The sequence below is a fragment of the Lepisosteus oculatus genome, chromosome 27 (genome assembly GCF_040954835.1).
Source record: "Lepisosteus oculatus isolate fLepOcu1 chromosome 27, fLepOcu1.hap2, whole genome shotgun sequence".
In the NCBI taxonomy this organism is placed as follows: Eukaryota; Metazoa; Chordata; class Actinopteri; order Semionotiformes; family Lepisosteidae; genus Lepisosteus; species Lepisosteus oculatus.
In genome coordinates, this window is record NC_090722.1 from 237951 (window position 1) to 251183 (window position 13233).

Here is a 13233-nt window from a genome sequence, read left to right on the forward strand (position 1 = left end):
ATGTTTTTTAGTGTAAATTAAAAAAAAGTCTTAAACCAAGACAGTGTGGTCATGATATATATTCATAGTTCAGTTCTTACATTAATTAGCTTTAGATCCTATTGTTCACATTTCATTAAACTGGTTCTTGTAAATAGAAATCAAATTTGTATCTAACAAATCAGAATATTTAGGTATTAAGACTTCCCTTTAATCAATATTACAGTCAGTATTTATTATCGGTGTTTACATCCTAATGAAGAAAGTACTATTTATCATCATGTAATTAATATAAACTCAGTGTGATTGTTATACAGTGGATGGATATTTGCCTCTTTTCAAGCTAGCAAGTAAAATACCAAATCAATTAAATATTGATTTTTTTTAGGCAGCACAGAAAATATTGAGTGAGTTATATAGGTATGTGAATCAGCACTCTGTCTTGAACTTTTCTGCTAGTTTTCTAATTATGATAATGGCGAAACCATTAATAGGTCTAGTAATATACAGTAAAGCAGCTAACCTTGCAGTGTCATACTCTAACCCGTTGCTGCTCTGTGGGAGGAGCTAGCATTGGTGGAGCATTTGCTCCACTCACCTGTCACTCAGTTTCCATGGCCACCAGCTGACAGGAGACCTGAATCACCTGGAGACAATTGCCATCTTACCTGTTTGGGTGATTCAAAAATATTTAAGGCTGCTTAAATTCTGCTCTGGGCTCTGTTCTAGTGTTTGTAGTCTTGTACATCTGCTTTCATCTAGCAAGTGGGTTCAATTACAACTCCTGATTCTTTGACAGTTCCACGAAGCTGTGGGATCATGCTGGATAAAAGGCAAGTGAGACGCATAGGAACTGCAAGCAGTGTGCTGACCAAGAACACCTTGGCAGTGCTGAACGTTACAGGGTCTAGGCTGACCAGGGAGCATGTATACTAGCAAGGAGTTGACTGCTTTCTGACAAGCAGCGACTGAGATGTGCAAACTGGTTGTGTGGCACTGTAGCAGGCTGGGGATCAGGCTGAGGAGTGTGGTGCAGGCAAACACTCACCATGGTCATTATCGAAAACTAGGTAGGATTGTAATGTAGACACTGTAGCAGAGATGTTTGGGAAACAAGGACAAGCAAGTCAGGGTCCAAACTGAGATAAATAGTAGACAATTACAAGTGCAGGAAAGATCAGAGAAACATCAGAGAACAAAGCAAGATCAGGAAAACAAAACAAGCAAAGGACAGGAGACACAGGAACGTAAGACTTGAGAGGCTTACAGTAGGAACACTATAACAGAGCCCAGAGCAGAGTCTGTACAGCCCTTTAATATCGGCAAATCACCCTGACAGGCGCGATGGTGATTGCCTCCATGTGAACCGGGTCTCCAGTCAGTTGGTGGCCATGGTAACCAGAGCTGAGTGACAGGTGGGTGGAGTCGAGGTCTGCTGACAAGCCAATGCTAGCTCCCTCCACATAGCAGCAGCTGGAGTAAGCAGGACAGCATGTGCTAGAAATAAATATGAAAGCAAATACAAGTTTAGTTATTACAAGTTAAAGTTTAGTTAATGAAGTTAATACAAGTTTAAAAGGACTTAATATGATCAAAACCACAGTATGCCCTAACAGTTAAATTGCTAGAGGTAGAGCTGCGTAGAGTGCATTACACAGAATACACAGATCGTGTCTGGTGAGCTTGTTGCAGATTTCAGGTGAAACAGGTTATAGATACTTTGATGACAAGAACACTGATATGAAAGCATATATTATATTGAAGTCTTTTCAACTGTAGTGTTGAGGGATGAGGGATGTCTCCTTCTCTCCAGTTTCCCAACTATTTAAACACGCATTGACCAAGAGTCAACTCTTGACAAAGAGAGACACATAATCACAATCATAAGGGAACCACTGTGTTTATAGACTGTATTTAATGTAGCCATATATTGTAGTGTATCAGACCTTCACCCTGCTTCCATCAAAGTTGTGGAATACAGATCAGTCTTCTGCTCTCTGATCTCAAGGCTACACACCTTACTGGTGGGCAGCCCCTCCAGACCAGTCACTACCTTTTGGCCACAGACTGTTCACACAATGACTTTAACGTGCTTGCATTCTTTTAGTCATTTGGGCATGAAAAGTCAGTAAAAAAGACCTGATGTAGTATGAAGAAACTTTTGTGTCAGAATGCTTCAGAAACATTCTGACTGTCACCTCTCTGGGCTTCTGGATCTCACGTGTTGTTCCCCTTCTGGGGAAGACTGCATTTTTTTCCACTTACTGTCTTTCCCACACACTATTCACACTCTCATACAAACATGCTGGAAACAGCTCCTGAGTGCCTGTGACCGACAGCCTCAGCCATTCAGGCCATGCTACCTTTCAGGTGTCTCCAGCACACATACATGCCAGGTGCCTCTGATATCTAAAAGTTTCATACTGCTGCTTACTCTCTCCGAGAGTTCTGATGAACTGCATAGATTCTGTTCCAGCATTATTTCAATAATCTCTACAGTACTCATCAGCACCAGTATGACCACTCCTGCACTCACATACAAACATACTCTTTTCTAGTGACCTCAGTCACACAGCACGCACTCACACACAGTGTCCCTGTAGCTGCCCTCGCATTTCTGTTTCTCCTTGCCAGTCTATGTATAACACCTGTAGCCACTTGTGTCTCTCTCAAGCCTGGCCAAACTGCAGCACACAGCGGCTCCCATGCATGGTTGGGTCAGGAGAGTTCTATTATATGATGGCCTGTCACACTAGGTTGCAAAATCTTCAGTATAGTTATGATATAGCTAGCAGCAATATCATCTGCAGTTCACAACTGACAACCCCCTGAAGCTCAGCAGGTATGAGCCTGGCCAGTAGCTCCTGGGAAAGCTAAGGATGCTGCTGGAATTGGTGTTGCTGGGGTGAGTAGAGGGTACTCACCCCGTGGTCTGTGTGGGTCCTAATGTCCCATATAGTGACGGGGACACTAGACTGTGAAAAAGGTGCCGTCCTTTGAATGAGACATAAAACCAAGGTCCTGACTCTCCGTGGCCACTGAAATTCCCAGGACATTTCTCGAAAAGAGTAGGGGTGTTTCCCTGGCATCCTGGCCAAATTTCCTATTGGTCCTTACCAGTCATGGCCTCCTAGTAATCTCCATCTATGAATTGGCTTCATCACTCTGTTCTCCTCCCCACTGATAGCTGTAGTGTGGTGAGTGTTCTGGCACACTATGGCTGTCATCGCATCATCCAGGTGGAGCTGCACTTGGGGGTGGTGAAGGGGAGCCCCCATTACCTTTAAAAATAAACAATAAAAAAGCACCATTTCAGTGAGAGGGGTGAGCCTGTTTAGTCGAGCAAAGCAGATGTGAATTCATTTTTTGAGCCTTGATACAATTCACAACAGATTCGAACAGATTTTAAATAGTCAGGCATTTTCTTGACGGCAAAGGTCTCGCGGTGGATGTTGCAATGCGCCCATTCATTTCTGCAGCAACCTCTCTAATTCGTGCAACTACACCGCTGTGTCGGCTTGTCATCGCTCTAGCACCGTCTTTACAAACTCCGAAGCATTAAATCCAGTCGATGCCATTCTCTTCGATAAATTCATTCAGAAACTGAAATATGTGCTCTCCTGTAGTTTCTGTTGGTAGCAGCTTACAGAACAGAAACTCCTCATGGGACATCGTATATGAGCAAATTGGCCAAATCGACTACAGACTCATCTAATTACAGTTTCTCAGAAGTTAAAAAGTTTTTATTTCATGCGCATGGGAGCGAAACACAAGAGACGCTCAGTGTATTTTTCTCAAATTAACCTAGAACAGGTCTTGAATATTTTTCTGTTATCTATCACGCTTTCCTGTGCTCACAAGATTACCAGCGTTTCTAGCACGCATTTCTTTGCATTCCTGTGTTTACAACATTGGCATTGTTGGAAACTCACGCACATTCTCCTACCTCTCTATTTGCTGGAGATACTGTAAGTTTTTTTTTAATACAATTGGTCACTTACGTTCATAGCATGAATTCCTATAGAGTGGTATTGAATTACATTGTAGCTCTGTCCACTCAAGTATTAGCGCGTGCTGTATCGTAGTACGTAGGCTGCGTATTCGATACGTCTTAAAATAGAAAATATGAAAACCCGTCCCGATTTTTCAGCCCACACAACACAGTTCCAGGGTCATGTGGCGTACTACCTGGCGGCACTCCGCGTACCACTTAAGGTTACGCGTACCACAGTTTGAGAACCACTGTAGTAATCTTTTGCAGAATGTTACATATTTGAGTGCATACACTAAATGCTTAAGTATTTGGACTTTGCTACTAGTTCTGGTTTACTGCTCCACCAAACCTATCTGAGTAGTCTGAGCTCCCAGCTCTTCTTTGCCCAACCTCTGCAAGTATTTGTTAATCCCAGCCCTTAAAGTGGCCTGAATTGGAAACTGTGATTAACTTTTGACATTTACTGACTGGAAAGTAGCTCTCTTCTGAAATTGTCACTGCCACCAACATATTCACTCAATTTAAACTTACAATGACCTACAACGTGTTACGTTATTAAGGTCACTTGAAAATGAAAAGTTGTACATTGAGACAAGTATTGTTAAAGCTACTGTTTAGCTTAGTCCAATACCTTTGTTTTTCTTAAAATTAGGAGTTCGTGTTTCCTACTTCAGTGAAGGAAAATGTATATTCATATTACCTTGTCATATGAATACTAATGTTTGTACTTTTTTACCTCTGAACTTTATTCATATAGTTATCTATATTCTGGTTATAGGTTCATTGGCTTATGGAAAAACTGGCTGTTTTTGAGTGACGTGTCTATGTGTGTCCTGCGATGGACTGGCATCCTGTCCAGGGTTGACCACCTTTGCCTATCGCTTGTTTTGCTGATTAAACCAGAAATATTTAGATATATTTAGAAGCAAAAATATCTGGATTTTAGTCTTGTAGTGTACTATGGGGATAGGTATCTAACTCTTTATGCGAAAAAGTGTCTATGCACGCTAAACAAGTATTAACCTGTAAAAATGAGCTGATTTGCCTTTCAAGTAGTTAACCCTGTTATCATTGATGTAATTGTGCACTTATTTTGCTTATATTGTGACTACAAACAGGTAGAAGGGGGCTCTTAAGCTGCGGGATACAGTATTACACAAAAATGAGACTTTATATTATGGACAGAAATGTTTATGCACATTTCTGAAGTAGACAAGATGGTGTGCAAATAATGTGGAACTTCCAAAGCTATGGTGACAGAGTTGTGGTTCCTCTAAAAAATGTACAATGTTTCAAGACTGGCATTTAGCAAGACACTGTATCTCATATACAGTACAGTGCTCTATTCACCAGTATGTAATCAGAATTTTAAAGCTTGAGATAAGCAAATGCTGACACTGAGGATCCCACATATGGAGCAACTGCTATAAACCATTGTTGCTTTACTTCACTTGCAACTGCTTACAGCTCAAGCAGAGTGATTGAGGTCAGATTGATATCGGTGCTGATCAAGCAAGATTAGGGTAGATATTTTCAGTAGGGAAGTCTTAAAGTAAGGATCATGTGTAAAGACAGCCTTGCAGGCCAGCAGCTGTGAGAAATATAGTGAATAATTGTCCACGGAACTGCAGATGGAAAGGTTTAAGCCTCACTTTGTGAGGTAATGTTAGTGCTGAGGGTACCATAGATGTAATCATCCTTTAGCCTTAGTGCTACAATATTCATCTTGGTTATTGTTTTATGTTTTTCATTCCTTAGTATTTTTTTTTCTTGCACTAAAAAGTGCAGGATCATTTGGTACTGATCTTGATGTCTCTCCTAGAATTCCTATGACGGAAAAAAGAGTTTTACTTTTTTTGCACGTTTATGCAGATATGTAACAATAATGTCCAGTGCGTTTTCTGTTAAATTACTGCAGTAGTGTATTCACTGGCTGTATGGCCTATACACGTGTGGTAATAGCAAAGTACAGCATTTTAACCAAAGATCATAAAATGATGTTGAGATTAACAATAATGAAAGAAAAAAATGTGCTTATTAAACTTCTGTAACGGTATGTCGCAGAGCACAGTTTTGTCTGTTGGTGATAAGGACAAGAGCATTTCTTTCTATGTACAAAGTGTGTTTGTGACTACCCGAGCTACACAACAAAGCACAGTGTAGCATTGCCCACCAGTAACTACACAAGCATATTCAGGGGTTTCATATGCTTCACATGAGCACAAATTGTTGACATTGAGATAACTTTGTCTCAATGTAGGTAATTGCAGCTTTTGGGGTCTTTGACAGCTCTACAAAAATGTAAATATTTGAGTAAAGTTTTATTTACATAATTTAAATCTTTGCAATCCTAACCCGAAAACTTTTTCTGGCTCATATGCCCCTGTTACACAATCTAGATACCATTCCAGTTGATATCTATAAAATTGAAATTGTTCACATTTTGTTATATTGTAATATTTTACACTATTTTGAGATTTTCTCTGCAAATTTCTCTTTTGTACTCTACATGCATCTTTTTAATTATGCTCACTTTCTGACTCATTTGTCCACTTATAAGTTCACTCCATGTCATTTTAGATTTTGTGATTAAGTGTGTTAAGTGTGTCTTATTCACACATTTTATATATGATAATGCCTTTAGTTTTGGATTAATAGTGACATTTTTCCAGTATCATTGAGAAAATGCAACGCATGCAATGACACTTATGTAAAACAAGATTCACAAAGACCCATTTAAGAGACTCCTTAACTGAGAGTAGTTACTTTTTACTGAACCAATATCACTATGATTCCAACAAATGCAGGGTGGGTTATTCGTTTTACGGCAAGCTAGAAAATCTTTTGCCCCCCCCACCCCCCCACCCCCATGAGTCTAGTATGATAAAAGAAAACTTGTGAAGAATTACTTTTACAGAGGATGATGCACAGATATTTCAGTTACAGTTCATTGAGGTTTCCCCTCTATTTTGAGGAAGTATGCAGTTTCAGATATTTTGAAATGCAAAACGTCTGAGTGACTACAGCCTCACAGGAAGCATCAGTCAAGGCTTTCTCTTATAATAAAAAAGAAAGGGATATACAGACAAAGCTGACTACATGCTATTCTTGTGCCAGGCAGTGTATTGTGGCCTGTGGCAGTGCTTTATGTGGAACTGAACTGTGTGGTGGATTGCTGCCTGTTAAAAGGATTTGGAGATGTAATGGCAATTGGGCAGTTTCTATGTACTGTAGAAAAAGTAATATAATAAGAAGAACATAACAGCTTTGTGATTCAGATTGTCATTGGAAAAAAAATGTGATTTACCTAGTCACAGATCATTACACTGTAGCGATATCTGGATTACAGTAGCTCTTCCTCAGGATTATACAACCCTAAAGCTGCATTATGATGCATTTTAAACGACACTTTAATGCAGCTGTTGTGTAACATGATTGACAATGATGGAGGCTGCTCTATAGAAAGGAAAGCTATAATGAGATTTTGTTAGTCTGTGTACCTTGATTTAACTTTACTTCACTGCACACTGACAGAAGCATAATCAAATCAACAGCAGTAAGCATATGGATGAAGCGTGACAGAACCAATTAAATCTATGAGAAAACTAAGTAAAAGCACAGAATAACCATGTTGGAACCTAGCTGAAATCAACTGAAATTGCTGTAGTAAGCTTTTATAAGGATTATTTATCTTTCAGATCAATATTTTTTCATAGTCCACTCTTCTCATTTGTGCAAATAATCAGATCTCAAAGCCCCTTGGGCAATCCTGTGTGAATTTATTTCACAATGTAAATATGAGCAGCTACTGTACAGTATGTTATTTGCAGATGGGCAGACCAAGGCACTAAAAACTGAGCAATCAGCATGCCAGTTTATGTATAAACCTGTCCAAAATCTGATTGTGGAAAATTGTATTTATGTGCAAATATTTTTGTTAATTTATCCCACCTGTTTGTAATATAGGGGGAATTGCCGGGATTATTTGCACATTATAGTCAAAAAATTCTAATGAGGCTTAACCAGAAGAAATCCCACAGTAAACGTTGTAGGTTTCCTGTGAAAATAACTATATCTAAGTGGAGGTAAATATGTAATGTGTGAAGAAATTTGAGAGTTATTAATGGGTTTCATAATGTTAGACCGCATTTTAAATAGGATGTGCTTTGTATTTGAGGTGGCACGAACCCGATATAAAAATGTTCATAGACTAAGGAGCAACATGTTACTTATGTGTGAATAAATTCTGTACATAATAACTAGCTGATACATATGAACACCAGCAGCACTGCTAATTCTATAGAAACACTTCTTCCAGCATTATTAAATTGTTCTTAGCCTTTTCAAATTTATTTCAGAGACTTCAGAGAATTTTGACATTTTATTTGTACATTGCATCCTCCTTTTTCTGATTTTCAGTAAGCATCAAATTCTAGAATGCAATCCAATGCATAAGGAAAATGCAATGGAGACTGTCTGAACCAAGCTTGTTAAACTTGTGCTTTTGATGATAAACCATCTAGAGCACTTGATTCTGAATGAACTGGTAAAGAATAGTTACATACTGTACTGTACAATTTTTGTGGTCATGGCTGTAGTTTTGCCTTTTAATGTGGGGAGGGTGGATGTTTCAAATATGATAGTTCAACAGATGAAATATGTATTTTCAGATAAGTGTAACCTTATACAGATCTCTGGACCTTTAGAACTTGCTGTCTAAAGTAACAACAAACACGTGTTCCTGCTGCAAAGTCTTTGTATAAAAGTGTATTTGTGGCCAATTTTGATGTCAACAACCAAAATAACTAAACATGTTTAGTAAGAAATACTACTATTCTTCAAAAACGTTGGACTTTTCAGAACATTTTTGAAAAAAAATAATATTCAGAAGAGTCCTTATTAAGGTAAAAGAAGTGTTTAAACAGTTTTTTTTCAAATTCTTGGTTAAATCCACAATATATCCACTCCACCTCATTCTCTGCAATTCCCCACACCGTGTATCATTAAAGTATTTCTTAACAAATTATATACATTTTTTAGACATACGATGTATGGGCTTTTCAGTTTCAATATCCATCTATTTTCTAATGAATTAATCCAAAACAGGGTCATGGATGACACCGGAGCAAAACCCAGCAAGCAACAGGTGAAAAGCAAAATACACCCCAAGATAAGCCAGTCCATCACAGGGTACACACAGATACAGACACAAACACACACTGACACCAGGGCTGATTTTTCCCAAAAGCCAATGAACCTTTCAGCATATCTCTGGACTGTGGGGAGGGAAACCAAAGGAAACTCATGGAAACATGGGGCGATCATACAAATTCAATACAAATATTAAGAATACTGGTTTATACCATGCTGAAAAGAGAAGAAAAGAAACACAATGAAAAGAAAGAAACGAAAACACAATGTTTGGGCTTTGGAGCCTTCACACCTGAAGAAGGTTCCAGAGCGAAAACTGTGTTTCTTTTTTTAGCATGGAATAAACCCTTACCTGTTAATTTGCAACCTGCCCATGCTGATGCAGCTACCTACTTGAATTTCTTCTACCCATGGGAATACTAACTACTGTGAACTATCTTCCCACATTCCAAAGATATACTGGTAGGCTGATTGGCTTCTGGGAAGACTGTTCCTGGCGTGAATGTTTGTGTCTGTCTCTGTATCAGCCCTGTGATGGACTGGTGTCCCAGGTTTACCTCTTTCACTTCTCTTTAAAGTTTATGCATTTGGCAGCAACTGAAGATCAAAACTTTGGTTTATGAGCGCTGTTGTGTTTTGCCCATTTGACTCAGCTGATGGACCACAATATTTATCAGGAAACGAAACAGCAGTGTTTCTTTTCTTTCTTCCCTAGGCTATCTTGTATTCAGCAGCTTTTAAATTTTGAACAAAGGGGTGTTTTGATGTCCACAAATTCAATGGAAAAAAAATGAAGTGACTGAGTGCTCAGAGGGCAGAAAGATCTCTGTGCGGTTGTGCTGACTCTGCAGCTTGGTCTAAGCCTGTGCTGTTTGGTGCCATGCTACAGAGCAGCTTGAAGGGAGCAGTGTTCAAGATCTCAGAGCAGCTTACTAATCAAATTACTGTACTGTGGACAACCTATTGTCTGTGTATGAAATTAAAATGTAGAAAATGACCTCAAGGTGCTTTTTCCAGCTAATAACTTAGATGTTGACTTGTGTCCAGTGTTCTGTTTTTCCTGGCCACAGCTTCTCTCTGCTGTTTATATCTAGGGAGAATCCTCAGGTTAGCAAAGTTCTCCCTAAAATAATGACGAAGGATTATGGATGTAATTCATTCTCAGACAGTGGAATATAAACAGCCGCTAGTATAATGTAGGCAAATTCTCTAGGCACATAAAATAAACCTGTAATTTATGACATTTCTAACTCTGGAGAGCAGTACTTAAGTATCTTAAGGTCTAAGCATGATCGCTGGAGAGGACAGAAATTAAGTAAATACATATTTGAATTGGGTGTCTTAAGTCTTTAATGTGTTCTGTCACATCTGGGTGTTATTTGAATAGTTGGTTGTACTTTTCATTGTTATTGGACTCTACGCTTGTGTTTTTTGGGGGAAAGCAGAATCAGAATATTGGGGATCTGGGGTACAGAGAATAAGTTTAAAAAAATCTTTGTCATTTTTTAAAAGTGATTATTTAAGACACTTCTACAGCATGGTTTCCCTTCTTGTATCTGTGGTTGTGGTCCGATAATAACTGTGTTAAAATAGCTGAGTGTGCCGAATGTCCTGGAGATGGAACAGGAGGCTCATCGAGTCAATAGCAAGGTTGTGTAGGACCACACACGCCACAGTGAAACTGCTGGCTCTTAATGGACTTAAGTGAAAGGCAAGCAAAACACTGTTTTGAAAACTCCAAAGGATTACAAGGTCGGAGGAATAGTGATAAACTGAAGTGACCTGAAAAGATCTGTTACAGAAGTCTCCTAAGCATACCTCCACATCCACACAGAAATGGTTCACTGACCACAGTGGCCGTCCCAGTCCCCTGACCTAAACCCCATTGAAAAACTGTGGGGTGAGCTGAAGAGGAGAGTTCACAAGCAAGGACCAAGGACTCTGGAGAGATTTTGTATGGAGGAATGGTCTCAGATACCTTTATAGGTGTTCTACCACCTCATCCAGCATTATAAGAGACTCAGTGCTGTTATCTTGGCAAAGGGCAGGTGCACAAAGTACTAAATGCAGGGGTGCCAATAATTGTGACGTGTTTTTAAGAAAAAAAAATTGTATAAGGATTTTTTCTTTAAATAATTTTAACTCACTGAAAGGTTAGATTTCTCTCATATTGTCAGTGTAATATCAAGCTGATAAACAACAAAGACATTTTTTCATAGTCTTTTTGCTCATCTTTACAAAGGGTGCCAATAATCCTGGAGGGCACTGTATGTACAGTCTGAGGTATCCCAATCACAGCAAACTAGCAAATCATGGAACCATAGTTCTGTGAATGAGTGATTTTACAAGTGGAGACACTCATATGCTTTAAGAATTAAAACTCTAAGAAGTGATCATATTTCCAGATTGTAATTATATACTGTAGGATATTATCATGAGAAAAATATTGTCTAAGAAAACGTTCCTTAAATATGGTGGTGGGCTCATTAAAGTATGAACAAACCATAATATTTTACAGATATGATTTCTTATAAAGAGTACCTCCGGAGGTTGCCATATTTCATCTACAATTTAGTTTTAGGCATGTTCAAAACCCTTTTGCTTTTGAAAGTAGTACAGATCTGAGATTACCAAAAAATCTGCTCACAAAGTTTTTGTTCTTGCTTTTTGTTGCTTGTGTTGTTGGTGATCTTGAAGAAGTCATTTAGACAGCATTTCAAGATAGACATATTCAGCAGAATTAGAATTATAAAAAATAAGAAAGCTATTTGATTTTTATATATTATTTTTCCAGTCTTCTCCTCCAAATACAGACTGCTTTATTAACAAAATTAAAAATTTTAAAGGCAGATTTGGAAATATACAATTTAAGAACATAGAAAAGTGTAGCTAACCTTATGATACTGGAAATATAAGTTATGTATGTTAAGTATCAATAAAACCAAAATAAAAAAGCAGCATTTTTAACATGCTTTATTGCATTACATTTAAGCCTATGTCTAGCTATACAGGAATGCTGAATAACATTAAATAATTTTTATTCCATTCATGAAATGAATAAATGTGATCCAGTTGTTTTAATTTATGACCACAATTATTTGTTCAGTAATATTAAGATAACATCTAAGTATAACATTTTTTTAAAGAATTGTTTAAGCATAATCTGTAGTTTTATTCCTATTTTACCAAGGGTATATGTGCTGCAATATGTGGGCAGTTATCTAAACTTGTTTATCAAGCATTCCGCATGTGCATGTGGTTCCAAGCTTGGAGAGGATAAACAGAGCCAGCTTCCTTGTGTTTGTGTAATTCTCTGCTGATGCAGAGCAGGATGATTCTAGATGTTCTATGAAAAATAAAATAATGTTTTTTTAACCATAATGTCTGGAAATCTACGGTACTTGCACTAATTGCAGAGCTATTTTGCTAATTACAGGAAGCACCTGTTTCACATAGGACATGCACACATTACCAGTGGGTTTGACTAAAAGATTATCTCATTATCAAATCCTTGTGTCTGCCCTTTGTAACAAAAACGACATATTTTGAGTAATAGTTCATAATTCATCCTTTCAAAAGTTGTCTTATAACCATAAAAGTGCTGTAAAAGCAGAAGTAAAAAATAGTTAATGAAATTTAGGAGATTATATCATTAAAGGGGAACAGAAGAACCATAAACTATTCATAAATCACTCTAGCATCATGTATATGTCACGTTATAGAAATAAAGGAGCTAAAATAGAAGAATACTTTGTGAACAATGGCATTTTACATCTATGACAAATAAGATTTAGAAAGGGAAAGCATTGTTTAGAATGCTTTAATTCTATAGGGAGGATAATAGCTAAAACAAATCAATTATATATTGTGATTTTCATTAAGCTTTTGATAAAATAACCTTATATTAATAATTCAAGTCAAATGGGCCACTCAAGGGCATTCACAGGCTTATTTATAAGCCACACTGGGATTGCTTTGACCTTGTGCTTTTGGATAATTATGAATTATTTTCCTGTTAAAATGTATTTTCTGATTTTAAGGGAAATATGAGAAGCAAAACTATAACATATTGGTGCCACATCCATGCTTGACAGTAGTTGGGGTTCTGT

The 13233-nt window shown here is 37.9% G+C and overlaps 1 protein-coding gene across 3 annotated transcripts in view; it reads left to right on the forward strand.

Moving 5' to 3' along the window:
• sema4ab (sema domain, immunoglobulin domain (Ig), transmembrane domain (TM) and short cytoplasmic domain, (semaphorin) 4Ab) overlaps nt 1-13233 on the forward strand; it is an 86547-nt gene that overhangs the window by 38770 nt on the left and 34544 nt on the right. The gene's annotated exons all lie outside the window — the stretch shown is intronic.